A 21,718-nucleotide genomic window follows, 5' to 3' on the forward strand; every position below is an offset into this window, starting at 1 on the left:
CGGTTTTTGCCCAAACACCACCACTGATTCGTTAATTATATGAATCAGATGTATGGTGCTAGGGCAAAAAAACTAGATGTGTACCCCTTAGGGTCCCCAGGACCGAGTTTGGGAAACGCTGATGTATGAGGGGGGGGGGGGCAAAGGGGTCGATTTGAGATAATGGTTGTAAATCTACGGACGGTGTTTGAATGTAAACCCAATGTCAGTGTTATAATACCACTGAATGTATTTGAAAACAGAATGGAAGTACTCTGAAACGCAGAAATAGGAATGTTTTAAAGGCTGTCTTGTGAAAACCATTGTTAGTGTTTCAATGCATGTAAAAGGCCACATCAAAACACAAAAACAGATTTTGGCAAACTGTGCCTCTCATACAATCACATGGTTTGAAATGCTAATAGTTTATAGCGTACATATTGACTCTTTAATTAACATTTTAAAGAAGACACTGGGAATTGAATATTTTTCCTAGTGTAGAAAATGGCACTAATTACAGGCTACAGTTGCCAGGCCCATTTGTGAGATTATAAATGATGTTACAATCCAAAATATGTAGGGCTATGTAAGTCATAGCAGCAGAGGTAAAACGAGGTAGCAGAACACATATATCTGCAAAGAAAATGTCACGCCTTGGTCTTAGTATTTTGTGTTTTCTTCATTTATTTGGTCAGGCCAGGGTGTGACATGGGTTATTGTGGTGTGTTTTGTCTTGGGGTTTTGTGGGGTGACTAATTAGTCTATGGCTGCCTGAGGCGGTTCTCAATCAGAGTCAGGTGATTTTCGTTGTCTCTGATTGGGAACCATATTTAGGCAGCCATATTCTGTGAGTGTTTTGGTGGGTGATTGTTCCCGTCTTTGTGTTTGCACCGGATAGGGCTGTTTCGGTTTTTCACTTTTCATATTTTTGTAGTTTCCGCTTGTATTGTTTTTTCCTTCATTAAAATATTATCATGAAACATCATCACGTTATCATTTTGGTCCGATCCTTATTCTACCTCTTCATCAGAGGAGGAGACAGAAAATGAAGCATTTGAAGCTTCAAAATCATGTCCTGAAAAACACATTTTGTGCTCATGAGTTATTATCCTGGACAAACGTTAATAATTTGTATTTTCACAAAACTATATTTTCGTGCATCTTTTGTTTGAGCATAATACTGTACACTTGACCTTTGGGAATGACCAAAGAGGCGTTTATCAGCATACCGTATAAGAGCAAGGAATATACAACAAGAGGAGGGACTCCCATTTACAGTATTTGGAAACTTCAGAAGAAGGGATCTTATTCTGCACTAGACACGACTCGAAACACGATAATAGTGTCCTCAACTTTTTCCCAGTCTCTTGCAAGATGTTGCCCAACTCTTGATTAAGTGGTGTTACAACACACTGTCATGTTTCGGAACACCTCAGGATGAATGTTTCAGAACACAGTAAATCTGTATCATTACCCCCTTTCAAAACTCAAGGAGTTAAGTTAAGGTTTTGTCTCCTTAACGATGGTGGCAGCTTAGTTGCTACTAGTTTTAGTGTTACAAAACACTTCCTTTTAACAGTGCACCAGTCACCTATAACAGAATGTCCTGGTGGGGTATATTATAAATATACCTGGGGTGAGATAATGACATTTCTGCAATGGTTTTTAGCATGGTAACGTCAGGTAAATGATGAGTAAGGTAAGGTAACATAGACAATGATGTCATCAGAGGGTTGAGCGGACTACTATGCACAGCGAAGCTGAACACACGCAGCTGCACATTACCATACAGGTAAACAGCGGTGATTACGGCACGTCTACAGGTTCTCTGGAGAACTCAAGACAGTCAGTGACGGAGCTCAACGATTCCAACGGGATTCACCTGGCGACAGAGACCTGGGCTGTGCGTGTCTCTCTCTCGGTCTGCCCAAGCGATGATAAACCCTCAGTCCTGTTACACAACAAATAAGCGGAAGGATTTGCTACTCCTTTTATTATTTTCACATCGGGCCGAGCTTCTGCCCTGCTTCACACAACACACTCCCCCTGTGTGTATATGTGTGTGTGTGAGTGGGAGTGTGCTTTTGCAGCATTTAGGCTAGATGTCTAGCATGGTTTCACGTACATCACTTTGTGACCTTAGTTCCGTTGTTTTTGTCTTTGTTTTAGTATGGTCAGGGCGTGAGGTGGGGTGGGCAGTCTATGTTATTTTTTCTATGATTTGGAATTTCTGTGTTTGGCCTGGTATGGTTCTCAATCAGAGGCAGCTGTCAATAGTTCTCCCTGATTGAGAACCATACTTAGGCAGCCTGTTTTCACCCTTGAGTTGTGGGTGATTATTTTCTGTTGTGCGTCTTCACCAGACAGGACTGTTTCGTTGTCGTTTCGTTCTTTCACTTTGTTGTTTTGTATTTCAGTGTTCAGTTTAATTAATTAAATATTAACATCATGAACACATGCCACGCCGCGGTTTGGTCCTCACCTTCTTCCACCAACAACGGCCGTTACAGTACAGTTGAAGTCGGACGTTTACATAAACTGAGTTTAAACGTATTTGGCTAAGTTATTTCACAATTCCTGATATTTCATCCTAGTAAAAATTCCCTGTCTTAGGTCAGTTAGGATCACCACTTTATTTTAAGAATGTGAAATTTCAGAAAAATAGTAGAGAGAATGACTTATTTCAGCTTGTATTCCTTTCATCACATTCCCAGTGGGTCAGAAGTTTACATACTGAGTGTATCTGGTAGCATTGCCTTTAAATTGTTTAACTTGGGTCAAACGTTTCAGGTAGCCTTCCACATGCTTCCCACAATAAGTTGGGTGAATTTTGACCCATTCCTCCTGACAGAGCTGATGTAACAGAGTCAGGTTTGTAGGCCTCCTTGCTTTTTCACACGCTTTTTCAGTTTTGCACACAAATGTTCTATAGGATTGAGGTCAGGGCTTTGTGATGGCCACTCCAATACATTGACTTTGTTGTCCATTCTGCCACAACTTTGTAAGTACTGTATGCTTGGGGTCATTGTCCATTTGGAAGACCCATTTGTGACCAAGCTTTAACTTCTTGACTGATGTCTTGAGATGTTGCTTCAATATATCCACATAATTATCCATCCTCATGATGTCATCTATTTTGTGAAGTGCACTAGTCCCTCCTGCAGCAAAGCACCCCAAAACATGATGCTGCCACCCCCGTGCTTCACGGTTGGGATGGTGTTCTTCGGATTGCAAGCCTCCCCCTTTTCCTCCAAACATAACAATGGTCATTATGGCAAAAACAGTTCAATGTTTGTTTCATCAGACAGAGCACATTTCTCCAAAAAGTATGTTCTTTGTCCCCATGTGCAGTTGCAAACCGTAGTCTGGCTTTTTTAATGGTGGTTTTGTAGTAGTGGCTTCTTCCTTTCTGAGCGGCCTTTCAGGTTATGTTATAGGACTCGTTTTACTGTGGATATAGATACTTTTGTACCTGTTTCCTCCAGCATCTTCACAAGTTTCATTGCAGTTATTCTGCGATTGATTTGCACTTTCACACCAAAGTACGTTCATCTCTAGAAGACAGAACGAGTCTCCTTCCTGAGCAGTATGACGGCTGCATGGTGTTTATACTTGCGTACTAATTGTTTGTACAGATGAACGTGGTACCTTCAGGCGTTTGGAAATTGCTCCCAAGGATGAACCAGACTTTGAGGTCTACAATTTATTTCTGAGGTCTTGGCTGATTTCTTTTGATTTTCCCATGATGTAAAGAAAAGAGGCACTGAGTTTGAAGGTAGGCCCTGAAATACATCCACAGGTTCACCTCCAATTGACTCAAATGATGTCAATTAGCCTATCAGAAGCCATAACATAATTTTCTGTAATTTTCCAAGCTGTTTCAAGGCACAGTCAACTTAGTGCATGTTAACTTCTGAAATTTGTGGAGTGTATGTAAACTTCAGACTTCAACTGTATATACCGTAGCTGTGTGAGGATGCATTACTGATGGAAACATCAACAAGACCTGTACAGGTGTACGTTCTGAAATTTGATCCCACGGTTGTTGCAGGAAATGCAAACATGTAGTGCAACGTTATTCAACTCTTACCCTACGAGGTCTGAAGAATGCTGGTTTTCTTTTGTACCTGATAATAAATTGCATCCACCTGGTGTCCCAGGTGTAAATCAGTCCCTGATTACACGGGAATAATGAGAAAAAAACGCAATGGCACTGGCTTCGAGGTCCATAGTTGCATTTGAGGGGTGTAGTGTATCCAAGATTTCAAACAGCTTCTAAAGTTAGCAATTTCCACGTTTTTTTTCCATTTACAAAATGTCAAACTTGGGGCCTCCCGAGTGGCGCAGCGGGCTAAGACGTCACTACAGGCCTGGGTTCAATACCAGCAGTGACCAGGCGTCCCATGGGGAGGTGCACAATTGTCCCAGTGTCATCCGGGTTAGAGGAGGGTTTGCCGGGGTGGCTCTACTTGGCTCATTGCGCTCCTTGTCGCTAGAGCACGGTATGGGGGTATGGAGGACGCATGACTCAACCGTCGCCTCTTCAGAGCCCGTTGGGGAGTTGCAGCGATGAAACAAGATCGTAATTGGATATCATGAAATTGGGGAGGGAAAAAGTGTGTGTGTGTGTGTGTGTGTGTGTGTGTGTGTGTGTGTGTGTGTGTGTGTGTGTGTGTGTGTGTGTGTGTGTGTATATATATATAGTGGGGCAAAAAAGTATTTAGTCAGCCACCAATTGTGCAAGTTCTCCCCACTTAAAAAGATGAAGCCTGTCATTTTTATCATAGGTACACTTCAACTATGACAGACAAGGTTTTCACACACTGTTGCTGGTATTTTGGCCCATTCCTCCATGCATATCTCCTCTAGAGCAGTGATGTTTCGGGGCTGTTGCTGGGCAACACGGACTTTCAACTCCCTCCAAAGATTTTCTATGGGGTTGAGATCTGGAGACTGGCTAGGCCACTCCAGGACCTTGAAATGCTTCTTACTTTGGTCCCAGCTCTCTGCAGGTCACTCACTAGGTCCCCCTGTGTGGTTCTGGGATTTTTGCTCACCGTTCTTGTGATCATTTTGATCCCATGGGGTGAGATCTTGCATGGAGCCCCAGATCGAGGGAGATTATCAGTGGTCTTGTAGGTCTTCCATTTCCCACAGTTGATTTCTTCAAACCAAGCTGCTTACCTATTGCAGATTCAGTCTTCCCAGCCTGGTGCAGGTCTACAATTGTGTTTCTGGTGTCCTTTGACAGCTCTTTGGTCTTGGCCACAGTGGAGTTTGGAGTGTGACTGTTTGAGGTTGTGGACAGGTGTCTTTTATACTGATAACAAGTTCAAACATGTGCCATTAATACAGGTAACGAGTGGAGGACGTAGGAGCCTCTTAAAGAAGAAGTTACAGGTCTGTGAGAGCCAGAAATCTTGTTTGTAGGTGACCAAATACTTATTTTCCACCATAATTTGCAAATAAATTCATTTTAAAAAATTCTACAATGTGATTTTCTGTATTTTTTTCCCTCATTTTGTCTGTCATAGTTGAAGTGAACCTATGATGAAAATGACAGGCCTCTCTCATCTTTTTAAGTGGGAGACCTTGCTATCTCTTTACAAAAAAATGTATCAACCCCTACAAAAATGTCAATTTATTATAATCCACACAATAATTCACATTGCCTGTTGCTGCAGGATTATTTTTCTGCTGTGAGAAACATTTGTATGTCTGTGTGTTTGTCTTACGTACACGTACACTACCGGTCAAAGGTTTTAGAACACCTATTCATTCAAAGGTTTTCCTCAATGTTATACTACTTTCTACGTTGTAGAATAATAGTGAAGACCAAATAGGGCTATCATCTGGCTATTTGAAGAATATCAAATATAAGATAGATTTAGATTTGTTGAACACTTTTTTGGTTACTACATGATTCCATAGGTGTTATTTCATTGTGTTGATGTCTTCACTACTATTCTACAATGTAGAAAATTGTTTTTTTTTTTTTTTTTAAATAAGAAAAACCGTTGAATGAGTAGTTGTTCTAAAACTTTTGACCGGTAGTGTGCGTCCATCAGCATAGAGAAAGAGCGTCGTGTGGGTGTGTATTCTGTGTAAATCAGCAGCATGGGACTGCACAGTGGAATGCAACACACAGAGCAGCTCTGTGCTACAGCACCCTGCACAGAGCAATACACTAGCCTACACAGAACTCATGTCAGTGATGTCTGCACTGCACAGAATTTGGTGATTTAGACCAGAATAGATGAGCACCGAGGAGAGGAGAGAATAACTTATTGGCACAGCTGAAGACAGTTGAAGACATACAGTATAAGGTAGTGGTGGTACACTGACTGTAAAGATCCACAGAGACAAAGAAGCACACTAACAGCAGCACAACAGAAAAGGCTGCAGACAATAGAAGTGTTCACATCACTTTTGGGGTGTTACATGCTATCAGATAATAGCTTCTCATGCTTTCGCCGAAAAGCATTTTAAAAATCTGACTTGTTGCCTGGATTCACAACGAGTGTAGCTTTAATTCAATACCCTGCATGTGTATTTTAATGAACGTTTGAGTTTTAACGAGTGCTATTAGCATTTCGCGTAGCGCATTTGCATTTCCAGATGTCTAGATGGGACGCCTGCGTGTCAGGTAGGAGCAAGAGGTTAACAGCAAGGGTCGTGTTCATTAGGCACCGAACAGGAGAAGACAGACTGAACCAGGGAGTGACTACCTCGACTTGTCCAATAAGAAACAGACATTTTTTGTTTTCTGTTACGGAATGTTTTAAAAACATGTTATACTTTATGCTCAAATGAACACGGACCTCCTGTAGCTTCCCTCGGTTATGGCGGTGAACAGATTTCTCCACCCACGGTCATGGGGCATGAATTGGGTGATTTTGTGGTCGTCGGCAAGGTATAATCTGATGGGATTAGTTTGCTCTTTAAATAGAGTTCTGTGGCCAGGGATTAGATTATCACGGCCAGGAGCCTCAAGAGCAAAGAGCCTCTGTCTCGTTGACTTTGTTATGGGAATACCATGAAAACAATCATTCCCGAGCAAGATAGTGGTATTAGAGAGTGTGTGTGTGTGTGTGTGTGTGTGTGTGTGTGTGTGTGTGTGTGTGTGTGTGTGTGTGTGTGTGTGTGTGTGTGTGTGTGTGTGTGTGTGTGTGTGTGTGTGTCACCTCTTATCAATAATATTCTGACAACGAGCCCTGATTCTCCGAGGTCTATTAGATTCCATTCATATGTGGGCTCAGCAAAAACAAAATGTAGTTTTTTTGCATGGCACAGTTTTCCTGTGGTGACATAGGTCCAACTTGAAGCAATGCTGGAGACCAAACAACTGAATTTCTACGATTCTCATGGAAATATTTGTCGTACCTGTCCATTTACCACCACAAAGCGATGATGGCATGAAGACCACACTCAACGAGCTGTGTAGGGCCATAAACAAACAAGAAAATGCTCACCCAGAGGCGGTGCTCCTAGTGGCCAGTAACTTTTAATGCAGGAAAACTGAAACCCGTTTTACCTTATTTTTACCAGCACATGACCTGTCCAATTGGAGGCGAAAAGAATTCTAGATCACCTTCACTGTACACACAAAGACGCATACAAGCTCTCCCTCGCCCTCCTTTTGGCAAATCTGATCATAACTATCCTCCTGATACCTGCTTATATGCAAAAACTGAAACAAGAAGTACAAGTGACCCGCTCAATACGGAAGTGGTCTGATGAAGCGGATACTAAGCTACAGGACTGTTTCGCTAGCACAGACTGGAATATGTTCTGGGATTCATCCGATGGCATTGAGGAGTTCACCACATCAGTCACCGGCTTCATTAATTACTGTATCAACAACATTGTTCCCACAGTGACCATAGATACAGTACATATCCCAACCAGGAGCCATGGATTACAGGCAACATCCGCACTGAGATAAAGGCTAGAGCTGCCACTTTCAATGAGCGGGACACTAATCCAAACTCATATAAGAAATCCTGCTTCACCCTCCGACAAACCATCAAAAAGGCAAAGTGTCAATACAGGGCCAAGACCGAGTCATACTACACCGACTCGTCGGATGTGGAATCAGAGGGCCGAACACGCCCCCATCCACATCGATGGGGATTTTGTGGTACAGGTCGAGAGCTTCAATTTCTTGTGTCCACATTACTAAGGAACTATCATGGTCCACACACATCAACACAGTCGTGAAGAGGCCACGACAAAGACTCTTCCCCCTCAGCAGGCTGAAAAGATTCAGCACAGGCCCTCAGATCCTCAAAAAGTTCCACAGCTGTACCATTGAGAGCATCTTGACTGGCTGCATCGCCGCTTGGTAGGGCAACTGTTTGGCATCTGACTGCAAAGTGCTGCAGAAGGTAGTGCGTGCGGCCCAGTACATCACCAAGCTTCCTGCCATCCAGGACCTCTATACCAGGCAGGCCCTAAAAATTGTCAAAGAAAAAAATCCAGCCACCCAAGTCATAGACTGTTCTCTCTGCTACCGCACAGAAAGTGGTACTGATTCACCAAGTCTGGAACCAACAGGACCCCGAAGAGCGTCTACACCCAAGCTATAAGACTGCTAAATAGTTAACCAATAAACTACCCAGAATATTTGCAGTGACCCTTTTTTGCACTAATCTGTTTTGACTCAAATATGCTGCTGTTACTGTTTATTATCTATCCCAATGCCTAGTAACTTTATCCCTACCTATATGTACATGTTCACCTCAATTACCTCGTACCCCCGCACATCAACTCAGTACTGGTAACCTGTGTATATAGCCAAGTTATTCATTGTGTATTTATTCCATGTGTTGTTATACTTCTATTTATACCTCATTTATTATTTTTCTATTTAAAAAATATTATTATTATGTTATTTGAAGTTAGTTCAGTTACAGTGCATCACAGAAACAAAACAAGATCACGACAAAGCGTTTATTGTGATTCCTAAAGTGTTATAACCCAGTAGAGCTAAGAGAAGCTATGTTAGATATCTCCGGGGCCCTGTTTGAATACTTAAGAAAATATATACCCTTTCTCCCACCCTTGAAGTGATCACTGGTCTGACATTAATTGTGACAGCAAGATATCCATTCACCACTTGTCATGCCAGATAAGTGATTACTACAATGAAGGGAGGAAGGAAGTACGCTTTTTATATACAGTATATACAGTGCCTTGCGAAAGTATTCGGCACCCTTGAACTTTGCGACCTTTTGCCACATTTCAGGCTTCAAACATAAAGATATAAAACGTTAAAAGCGCAGAGAGCATCATGAAGAACAAGGAACACACCAGGCAGGTCCGAGATACTGTTGTGAAGAAGTTTAAAGCCGGATTTGGATACAAAAAGATTTCCCAAGCTTTAAACATCCCAAGGAGCACTGTGCAAGCGATAATATTGAAATGGAAGGAGTATCAGACCACTGCAAATCTACCAAGACCTGGCCGTCCCTCTAAACTTTCAGCTCATACAAGGAGAAGACTGATCAGAGATGCAGCCAAGAGGCCCATGATCACTCTGGATGAACTGCAGAGATCTACAGCTGAGGTGGGAGACTCTGTACATAGGACAACAATCAGTCGTATATTGCACAAATCTGGCCTTTATGGAAGAGTGGCAAGAAGAAAGCCATTTCTTAAAGAACCTGATGGGGTCTGCAAAAGACCTGAGACTGGGACGGAGATTTGTCTTCCAACAAGACAATGATCCAAACATAAAGCAAAATCTACAATGGAATGGTTCAAAAATAAACATATCCAGGTGTTAGAATGGCCAAGTCAAAGTCCAGACCTGAATCCAATCGAGAATCTGTGGAAAGAACTGAAAACTGCTGTTCACAAATGCTCTCCATCCAATCTCACTGAGCTCGAGCTGTTTTGCAAGGAGGAATGGGAAAAAAAATCTCTCGATGTGCAAAACTGATAGAGACATACCCCAAGCGACTTGCAGCTGTCATCACAGCAAACGGTGGCGCTACAAAGTATTAACTTAAGGGGGCTGAATAATTTTGCACGCCCAATTTTTCAGTTTTTGATTTGTTTAAAAAGTTTGAAATATCCAATAAATGTCGTTCCACTTCATGATTGTGTCCCACTTGTTGTTGATTCTTCACAAAAAATACAGTTTTATATCTTTATGTTTGAAGCCTGAAATGTGGCAAAAGGTCGCAAAGTTCAAGGGGATATATATATATATATATATATATACACACACACATACATGGTATACAACTTCCAACGAAATGCTTACTGGCAGGTTCCTTCTTGACCCTGGAAAATGTAAAGTGTTTATTTAAATGGAAATACATGGAAATACATGTAAATTGAAAGTGGTGTACGAGGGCATGGTAGTCAGTTCACCATGATGACATCTGACTTCCGTTCTCTCAGTAGTAGGGTCAACAGAGAAGTCTAGTGAATGAGTGTGTTTAATAGCAGCTTCAGATAATCTGAGTCTGGGCCTGGCTACTGGGGGGGCCCCTCCCTCCCACACACACACACACACCCACACACACACATCTGGATATAATGTGGGAACAGGACACCGAGGTCAGCGGGGTAGGGGAGCGTATGGGGGAGTGCAAGGAGATCTAGGTCTTTACAAAACACCAAGGACCAATGAGGAGGGGCGAGTGGGGGGGGGGGGGGGGGGGGGGTTGGGGGTCATTGCTAAGAGCTCCCTGACTTTGGTTTCCCCTCTCTGAACCGCTACTACACCAACAAGCTACACCCAGGGCAAGAGGTATAGAGGCAGCAGCTGGGAAACGTGCATCCCCAGTGGATAACAGTGGCCGCTGGCAGCAGAAGCCCATGGAAGGCAGAGGGTAGAAGACAGAATCTGGACTAGAGGACGGTGGAAAACATAGAGGGTCGGTTTCCCAGACTCAGATTAAGCCTAGTTTGGGACAATAGTGCAGCCTTTCAGAAATGAGAGAGAGACAGAGAGAGAGAGAGAGAAAGGGAGGGACAGAGACAGAGACAAAGAGAGAGGATGGGGGGGGTGGAAGAGAACAGCCACTCAGGAAGCAGCGATCTTTCATTTTGTTTCATTGCCTTGGCTGATGTAGTGGAGAGAGGCCAGCAAAGGCAGTGGATCATGTGGTAGCTACCTCTGTCCAGCTTTACATTCAGCTCCACACGTGGCTATGGGGCAAGTTCATTAGCCCCTGGCAGTCATCAACCTCACCACCATCCTCAGTGACCTCAAAACCAGTCTGCCCCCATCTCCCTTCTCCACAGCTCGTTCTCGCTCTGAATTTCAATTTAAGGGGGTTTATTGGCATGGGAAACATATGTTTACATTGCCAAAACAAGTGAAATAGATAATAAACAAAAGTGAAATAAATCAATAAAAAGTGTCATATGTCTATATATAGTGCTGTAACAATGTAGAAATAGTTCAAGTACAAAAGTTAAAGTAAATAAACAAAATATGGATTCTCTCTCCCTCTCCCTTTCCTTGCCTCCATCTCTCTCCCTCATTCTGAGAATGCAGACACAGCTGCTGACAGAGAAATCAAATAACCATCCTAGACCATCTCTCCCTCCGTCTGGCTTTTCCACATGAGTAGCTTTGTGAGAGAGATGCTTACTAAGAGAGAACACAACCATAACGAACATTTCAGGGTTTTTTTTTTTTTTTGGTGGGGGGGAATACTATAATGTGAATGAAAGCAACATTGATTATCACTTTATTACTTTATTACACACTTGCGTACGTAGGCACACAGAAAAACACTTCTAGTGAAGCAATGTGTTTAAACACAGCTGGGCCTGGCAACTGGGGGACCCCTCCCTCACACACACACGCAAGCACAAATGCACACACACACACACAACCCAATACACACCCATACAAATAGGAACATAAATATCGCCCTCCGTCATGCAAGGTTGGGTTGACATCAGTGGCTAACGATCAGGTCCTCTTTAGTGAATGATCAGCTGTAGCCCAGAGACATTTCCAGCTTGTTTCCCTAAGTCATTCAGACATCGAACATCACCAGGCTTCAAAAAGCACAATAACTAGGCCTACATCCATCCTGTTCCACTCTCAAAGCACACATCTACCCAGTGTCCTCGTCTAGAAACTAGATCATCCTCGTAGAACTCAAGTTAAGTGGAAAGCAGAGACAACTCTGTTCTATTTCGAGTTTACTTGTCATCCCTAATAATTGTGGATGACGAAGCAGATCCTTTGTTTTAGGTAAACAACATATGTTTTGGCTCACGGGTGTGGAAATATATGCCCCTTTCAAATGAGGTATTTTCTTGACAATATGTCTGTCTGTTTTACGTGACCCCTTTTGGCTCAAGAGCAACCCAGAGGCAAAAGTTCTGTATAGCCACTTTAAATATGCTTCAATGAGTCTGCTGGGCTGTTTGTATGTGTGACACTGACTATTGGGTGTGGTCTTTGTGTGAGCCTGTCCAGCCTACGATGCCGTGCTAATCTAATCTAATAAGAGCATTCACTAACCACCACAAAGCAGCCTCACTCACAGCAGGACCACGTCTCCTGCTGTTCACTTCATGGACCAGCAGAAATAACATGCCAGCTAGTTGTCCCACTGTACATAAATCTCAGCTAAATGACGTGTTTGCTTACAAGTATAAGAGCTCTCGTACCCGACTGGGATTCAAAGGAAATTGAAGCACGACTTTCATGGCAGAAAAACAGTAGCATGTGTTATTAAACCAGCGTTGTTTAAAAAAAAGGGGGGGGTCACCTCTCGAGATTCCAATGAGATATAGGCTGAAGCCATCGTTGCCCCAACCCTCCCCCCACCCCACTTTGTTGACCTTCAGAACACCGGGTTTGGATTAAGTTCGTAGTGTCCTCATCTCTCCACCCTTCACCCTTCTATCCCTCCACCTCTCTACCCCTTTTCCCCTCCCACCTCTCCTCTCTTCAGACCTTACGGTTGGGTGTTTAGAGCTGGCTGGGGCTTAGCGACTCGCGGTGGCTCATCAAATATGAACAAGGTCGTGAGGAAGGCCACAGCCTCAGTCACACGGCAGAGACAGACGCAGAGGCATGGCCAGTGGAAGGCAGTGTCAGGATGAATAGTGTCAGGCCACTGCTAGTGTTAGGTAGAGATGGGCACGGTTATTTGAACACCCGAACGGACATTAGCGTTTGAACACTTGCGAAACCTACAGAGATGTCACACGTTTGTTGTTATTGTTGGCAAATCAAAGTGGTACCGTCAGTGGCGCCATGTGTAGCAGCCGACGTGAGAGATCTCTAATCAATGCAAAAATGGAATTAAAATGACAGAATTAAGTTAGTTAAATAAGAAGGAGTAGGCTACAACGAGCAGCCACCGGGTAGGCTGCTGTTTCATCTGAATGGAGTTGTGGTGTACAAGGAAGGGGAAGTGCAACAGAATAGCGTCAATTAGCCTAGGTTGCTAGCTTGGCTAGCTTCTGTACATCGATTCGGTCAAGACAGTCACTACCAGATGGGATGATAGACAACCTATGTTTTTATCTCCATCTGCATAGAGAGATACCAAAGGCTAAAACAAACATATCGAGGACATATTACCTGTTGATGTAGACAAAACAGGAGCAAAGACCTCCTTCATATCCCACTTATTATTGATTTAATGATTATCATTTGATCGACCGGGACTTTTTACCAAAAGGTTTTCTTTGTTGATGGAAAAGTCATGTTCAAAAGCTAAAGGCCCAATTCAATCAATTTCATTTGATGACCTTTGTCATTTGAATTAAAAAAGGCAATGGAAGAAGGTAACTGATCAAAGACAAAATATGATTCTATTAGCGAGCGTTTCATCACAGTCATTTTTCAACTGTATCATGTTGGTCTTATTCAACTCAACGTCTGCTTATAATGCCATTATTCTATTGAGCAGTGGGTCTATAAAAAAAGGGGATCGATAATACCAGTGAGCTAGTCGCTAGCGACATCTGGGCTGGACAATGAGCTCGCCACAGCACACACACACACACACACACACAGAGTCTCTTTCCAATCCCTGATTCCATCCACGTGACTCAGGGCTACTTCTCCCTAATCGTATCTCTTCTTTAATCCCTTAGCAATCAGTGCAACAATGCCACCATTGGTTCACAGAGCAGGCAAACAATCTATTAGACATATGCTCCTTTACTACAGCATACCACAACCGATGGAGATTCAAATAATTACTGTGAGTATTAATCAAAGGAGTGTTTTATGAATGTATTTGTGATCTGCTGTGGGGGTTAAGTTATTGACTCGCCAGGAGTGGGGCAGATGCATAATCAACATGGTGTTGTTCAAGCATTCTCTCTCACTCTCTCATGTGAGACGAATGGCCAATAATAGGCATGATGTGTTAATTGGAAGGCAAGCATTTATGTGTCAGAAGGACACTAAACACACACTAGGTAGTCTCGAAATCACCCAATCAAATGTTCCGTTGAAACTCCTCATTCAATCTCAGATTCAGCATTCCAAAATCAGTCTCACTACAATAGTCCCTGAAACACAACGGTAACACTTTTTGACAATTCTTCTAACAAATAATGAAAATGTTATTTTGAATGCTTATTCATGAAGGTGTGTTATCAAGTGTTACCAATACACCATATTACATGTTACCCCATCACAATAGCACAGCCTCTTGACTAGCTAACCATGCAGTCTCAAAATGTGCCATGTTAAATCCCTCGGCCCCAGCCTCCCACCGACCTCATTCCAACCCCGCTCCACTCCTCTCCTCTAACCCCTAATCCCACGATGACTAAATCATTTTCTTCGGGTCTAATTTGGCCAGATATCTTGCTAGATAGCTTACTATCAAGCCCATGCTTACGTAGCATGGCATTTCATTGATCCAGCCATGGGGTTGCAGGTGTGACCCAAATATGGGGATTACACACCCACCTGTTACCCTTTGCGCAGAATTAGGAGAAAACACGTGTGTGTGTGTGTGTGTGTGTGTGTGTGTGTGTGTGTGTGTGTGTGTGTGTGTGTGTGTGTGTGTGTGTGTGTGTGTGTGTGTGTGTGTGTGTGTAGTGATGATGAGAGAAGATACAGCAGTGCCTTAAAGGGTCTGCAGTCAGTCCTTTTGCCAAATACATTCCTTTTGATTATACTGAGGACATAAGCAATGAGTTTCCTATGGAGGGGCTCATTTATAATTTAATCCAGGAGCCACAGTCTTTCTGAACTGGCAGAGAGAGACTGCCCTTTCACAGGAGGAGTCTTACTGTGCAGCTGAAATCAATGCCATGGCCACAAACTAACACAGCCAGGTACCACTACCTATCTGTCTGCCGATAAACTAAATTTTGGGATTATCTGTAGACAGCCGCCAGGTACAGATTCCATTACAGTCAATTAATTTAATAAAAACAAATAGCTGTTTTACCCAAACCAAGTGAGCCACACAAAAAAATGAGTCAACACTGTGTGTATGGATAAAAGACGATGGGAAGTATTTTCTACTCTGGATACAGGTTATGCAACAACATTACGCATCTTAAATCTCCTAGAATGTAGTAGAGGTGTGGTGTGTTTACCACATCAGCCTAGCCCATTAAGGTGTTGCCATGGTAGACAAAAATTGAGGAAACAAAAGACACACAACTGTTGAGTGTTGCACCTCAGGTTATCCGGACAAAGAGACGGGATACACAGGAAATTAAGATGCATAACCAAATGGGGTTCTATGGATCTTCCATAATGTGATTATATAAAATATAGTAAGATGTGTGTGTGTGTGTGTGTGTGTGTGTGTGTGTGTGTGTGTGTGTGTGTGTGTGTGTGTGTGTGTGTGTGTGTGTGTGTGTGTGTGTGTGTGTGTGTGTGTGTGTGTGTGTGTGTGTGTGTGTTGTTCAAAAAGCCCAATAGGAGTAATCAGTAATGAAAACAGCAGAGGGAGTTACTGGTGCCATTCAGCTAGGACCTGGTGCGATTCAGCTAGAGCCTGCTGCTGTGGAATGTGAGGCACCATTCACATGGGTAAAAAATGCAATGCAGCCACCACAAAGGCCTGCCTTGTCCTCATTGTTTCATATAGGCCGATAGAACACATTCGGCTCAAAAAATGAAATCACTAATTTGACTCCTACAGATAGAGAACGGGAGGGGGAACTATGACAAAACGTCTTTAAAAGACATTTCATGGTACAGTGTGTAAAGTTTAAGTGTGATAGGCCAAGAGATGGAAAGTAAAGTAAGCACACAATCTACTTCAGGAAGACTAACATTTCAATGTATTCGTCATTCATTTGGTGTCAATAATTTTTTTTTAAAGCATGATGGTAAAAGGCAGGTAGCCTGGTGGTTAAAAGCATTGGGCCAGTAACTCCCTGAGCCAGCGAGTTGGACAAATCTGCCATTCTGCCCTTGAGCAAGACAATAACAACTGCTCCCTGGATGCCCATGATGTGGTTGTTTTTAAAGGCAGCCCCCCGCACATCTCTGATTATGAGGGTTTGGGTTAAATGCGGAAGACACATTTCGGTTGAACGCATTCAGTTGAGCAACTGACTAGGTATCCCTCTTTCCCAATCAAATATAATCTGTTGGGTCATTGTATGTGCTACTGTGTGACTTCATTGCAACAGGGCTTTTCCACCAGTGGCTTTCTTCTGTGAAGCTGTGCATTTTTGTAGCCCCAACATGATCAGCTGTGGATCATGGTACAGTATGTTGCTACAACGTTGATCTTTAAATAAATAGATATTTAATCAAGATGGGAGAAAGCATGTTAAACATGGCCACCTTGTTCCTATTTTCATATATTTAAACTTAGATTTGTGAGATTTGGAGATGCCACATGCACGTCATCACAAATCTCTGATCATTTATATACAGTACCAGTCAGGGGTTTGGAAACACCTACTCATTCAAGGGGTTTTTCTTTATTTTGTTACTATTTTCTACGTTGCAGAATAATAGCGAAGACATCAAAACTATGAAATAACACATATGGAATCATGTAGTAACCATAAGTGTTTGTGCACATAAAAGTAGTGCACATAGAAATAACTTTTGCAGTTAAATTCCCATGTACCTAATAAAAAATACAAATGAAATGGGTTTCCATCGCATTTTCAACTCTACGGATGGTTTTGTCACATTCTTTGTTGTTGCTTTATTTATCTATTGTGCCCACTCCGGTATTGGCACACTCACATGTGCTCTAGCCAACATCTTGCAGGTAGGGGTGGCAGGTAACCTAGTGGTTAGAGCGTTGGACTGGTAACCGAAAGGTTGCAATATTATTATTATTAAGATCGAAGCCCCGAGCTGACATGGCAAAAATCTGTCGTTCTGCTGCTGTGTTCCTTGTTCTTAAACCTTCATTGAAAATAGGAATTTGTTCTTTGACTGAACTCCCTACTTAAAAAAAAATGTTTTTTTTTAAGTCAACAGGGCAGGTATGGTTCACATGATGAGATTAGTACAGACAAAAGAGCGAGTTGAACAAATAGTTTTATTTGTCAAACTGCAGCCAAGTATTGATCATCATGTCACCAGAATAAGACCCTCGATATTTATTGGAAAAGTGCATCAAGCTTGCCACCTTGCACTTTCACCAACCTGTTATTTCATCTGTAGCCTAAGAAACTGCATGCGTTGCCGAATCGTAGTGGGAGCATCAAATAACATGTCATTTCGTGACTCCAAATGTACTTCGATATAAAGGTTATTATACCAATATTTGCGCACAAAAGCGTTCCCAGAACAATTTCTCGCATCATTAATTGTGCCAACACAAAAAGATCCCACCATGCCTTAGTGTATTTGTTTCGTTAACATTTGGAAAGCTTACCAACAAATGTGATTGTTTCCATCAGGCCTGTCATGACATGTTTTTATGCAACATGTAATTTACTCGCATTAAAAGGTTGGATTGAAACGTTTTTAACTGTAATGATTTTGAGAATAATATGTAGGCCTATTACGAAAGGTGGACTCCAGTGGATTATCATTCTAATTTCGTTAGCTACTCAGTTCTGAGGGAGAATACAATTAGGCTAGGTCGTGTGTTACGATCATGTCCAAATGTCACGGATGATTTTGTGTATCTAAAAGAAAGAACAAACTATTTTCATCAGCGGACTTTTGAAAGGTGAATACAATTTCCCTATACGTCTTGAAACCTGACGCCGCCAGAGACGACAACAACTGCATCCTGTAAAACACGTGGGAAGTCTAAGGACGGACACTGTCCCCAATGCTGCATTCTGCACCGTTATTAGCCTGCTTTCTATCAAATACGTCAAATTATTTTCCACCTTTCAAGTTTCTAACTATATCGTAACTTTTTTTTCAGCACGCAGGGTCATTCAAAACACTCAACTCTGATTTTACGCTACATTGCCAACGAAATGTAGCCAGACAAGTTCACTGCTATACTTATACGTTGTCGCAATGTCCTGGAAACAAAACAGCCATGTTTTGATGTTATGACATTCTTCAAATCAGGGCACAGGCAAATAAAACAAAAGGGTAGCCTAATTGAATGACCACTCCCATTCCTCATCAAGTAACACTGTATTCACACGGAGTCAAATACGTTTGTCTGAGGCTATAATACCATTCCGACCTGCAACCAGCAACAACAATGTGTATTTAACGACTTCCTTTCCCAGTAACAGTAGACAACCGTTTTCCCCTTACGAGAGGTATGGTTATGCAATATGAGGGAATGACTCCAGATAGGCCTAAGGCTACTTGGGGTACTATATTTTGTGAGTGCCGGTTCCACTCATCTTTTGATTCTATCAATGACTTATTTACATTGCATGGCACGTTTCTGGCGTATTTTACTCGCGGTGGTCTCGTTGCCGTAGGACTGTACAGGTTCAATGCTCTCTGTCCCTGTCTGTTTGTCTGTCACCGGCTCTCTTTCTCTCTCGTGTCACTTGCGCTAAGAATGTAGAGCCCCGGCGTGACGTCCCTGCAACGTTATGCATCGCATACTAACCTACAGCTGGCTTAAATGGCTTGGAACTTCATATTTAATTTGTTAGCCTATACGGCAATATATTTGGGTATTGTGCCTATAGCCTTTACCGAATGTTAATCTTTGTAGTCTTCTAGTAAATAAAACCAGTCAAATAAGTAAATACATGTTAAAAAATATATATATATTTTTAATATATGAGGTTTGAATAGGCTAAGCGTAGCCTAATTGTTTCTACCAGACATCTGTGCGCAGACGTGTGATTTGCTCCCTTGCCCTACGTGGACACTACTTTGTGATTGTGACGTCACAGCCCTCCTGCTTTCGTTCCTTCCACAATGTCACACACATCTCCATGCATAGGAGAACGGGAGAATAGTTGTTTGTTTAGGCTTCCCCATATAGAGCATAGGACCTCCGTCTACAATGGCGCATTGAAGTTTATAAAGGACAATAAGACACGTAGTTCAAAAGTTGTGCTCCATCTGATTCCGACTCCACACCCCCGCCACATGTTTTGCACCCCCCACCCCACCATAGACTCGAATTTGTAATGAGCTCCAACTAATTTTGTTGGTAGGCTATTTAACATGTTGGCGAGCTCAAAATCAGTTATTATGAACGCATGAAATTTGTGTCATGTTCCTCTCACTAAATGACAGCTATGGCATGTCCATTAGACCTATGTGTAGGACATTCGACTTCCTAATATGGATGTGCTTTCATCTGTCTCTGCCTGTTTTAAGGAACAAACAACAAAGTCGATTAAATATCCATGTAATAATTGACTACGATTATAAAAACAACAAACATGAATCTAGTCAACCATGCACTTCCCCTAACGTTCCTCCAATCGGATTAATCCCTTTGGGTTTTGATGTTGCATGATTACAGAGCAACCTTTTCAACTTCACATTTCAAGAATATGACAAAGCAAAGGTAGCCTACATTAGGGCAGCTCTATCCAACCCAGATGATATAAACCACGCACGCATGTTGTTATAGATCCAGACTATTGATAATGGAATGTTTGTTGTGTTTGTTTGATATAGTCTCACGTAGGTTAAATTAATAGGTTCGTATTTGCTCCAACTCCTACTCTTCGACTCGGCTGCCATTCAGAACCCTCACCAAACACACGGAAGCAAAACATCAATGTAATCTAATATTGTTACGTACCTGTGTGCAAGTGTGTGATCAAAACATATCCTGGAAGCACTCCCGAAGAATAGGCGAACGCAAAAGGTGAAAGCATGCGCTGTATGTTGAAGTGCATATGATTGAGTGAGTCGAAACCACTGTGACACAGGGATAGTCATCGGTCTCCCAAGTATTCAATGCACTAAGAGCTTGATTCCTCTCGAGCGATGACGATAAGCAAAGCCTCCAATTGCTTCTTTAACTCCTAAGTAGAGCCTATTTCCTGGACTGTGTTCCATTAGGAGCAAAACCAAGACGTTTGCGCCTCGGTCGTTTCATGGATACACCTTTCAGTGCCTGTGGATGGTCTCTCCCGCATTAAATGAACTATTTACTATTGTCTCCATCAGCACAAAGTTATTGATACTATACTAAATCAAATATTCGGTTGACATACACGACGACATGACATGTTGGCGCAACACTTGTATATTCGCCAACATATTGTCTATCAATGTGTTATCATTTGGATTCAATTCAGACAGGTTCTCAAACCTGCTTACGCACGTCGTAGATAGAAGCCGTTTGGAATGCATGCAGTTACAGACAGAGGAATCAGATACATCCCAAACAAATAGCCTAGATGAACTAGTCTAACTTCTAATTGGCCTAGGTAATTATAAGTAATATAATGTAGCGACCCACGCTATACGATTCCCACCGAGTTAACATATTGGCAAGATGCGTAGGGTGTATACCTTTCACAGAGACCCGGGTTCGCTTCCCACGCTCTAAATGAGCTATATCGGTGTCAGAAGTGGGGCCATGGGATTGCACCGTGAGGCTGAAGTTAGTTGAAGCACGGGGACGTACCTTCCTTTTCGAATGGGGCAGTGTAGCCCTCGTTTAATGAGCCATATTAAAATTCCACAAAGTGAGTTTACCCTATTGGTGCGATGCATACGGAGTTTTGCCTTTCCAGAGACCCAGTTAGCTTCCCGTTCCATACGTTCGCTACAACACCATGGCATTTTATCATTCATTAAACAGGTATTAGCTATATTAAAATCTTTACGAAGGTGTAATTACGTTTTTATTCTGTAATGATTGGTAAAAGCAAAGTGTATTCATTTGTTAGTTGCATTAATACAGGATATGTTTGTAACCTACTCTATTGTTTTTGATACAGTGGAATTCACAGTGGTGTTAAAGGTAAAATAGTCATATATTGTTTCAGTGATAGAAAATATCTGCTTGGTAGGTTGGCCTATTTTTGTAGACTCACTAGCATAGGAAGGCTGTATAAGCACACCAATTTGAAAGATACATTTAGGGTTCTCTTGATCCACCTAAATTGACTTTAGACTATGGTAGGTTGAATTTAAACGAAGAGGCCTAGATAATATGAGACTACTTTTAAATTGGGCCACTTTGAATTCAATTTGTGTTGTGGGTAGATTCATATCTGCATTGCAGTGAGTATATAGGGAGGGTGTTTGCTTTGCATGCAAAGGGAAGAAGCCTTCTTCCTAACTTCTGATGTACCAGTGATTTAAGCCACTGAGTCTTATCAACCACAAGCCTTGAATCGGTACCCACTGATACACCACACTCCAGCTCACAATGGCTTCCCTGAGCATACACAT

The 21,718-nt window shown here is 42.2% G+C and overlaps 1 protein-coding gene across 2 annotated transcripts in view; it reads right to left on the reverse strand.

Annotated features, from left to right (window-relative positions):
* Positions 1-20,628, reverse strand: part of LOC124005236 (zinc finger protein 516-like) — a 59,960-nt gene extending 39,332 nt beyond the window's left edge. The window contains exon 1 of one of the 2 annotated variants that reach the window (XM_046314302.1): positions 20,112-20,628. The gene's annotated coding sequence lies outside the window, so the exon portion shown is untranslated. The remainder of the gene's footprint in view (positions 1-20,111) is intronic. The other variant, XM_046314304.1, reaches the window with a different exon arrangement.
* Positions 20,629-21,718: the final 1,090 nt, after the last annotated feature.

This window comes from Oncorhynchus gorbuscha, linkage group LG19 (assembly GCF_021184085.1).
Source record: "Oncorhynchus gorbuscha isolate QuinsamMale2020 ecotype Even-year linkage group LG19, OgorEven_v1.0, whole genome shotgun sequence".
NCBI lineage: Eukaryota > Metazoa > Chordata > Actinopteri > Salmoniformes > Salmonidae > Oncorhynchus > Oncorhynchus gorbuscha.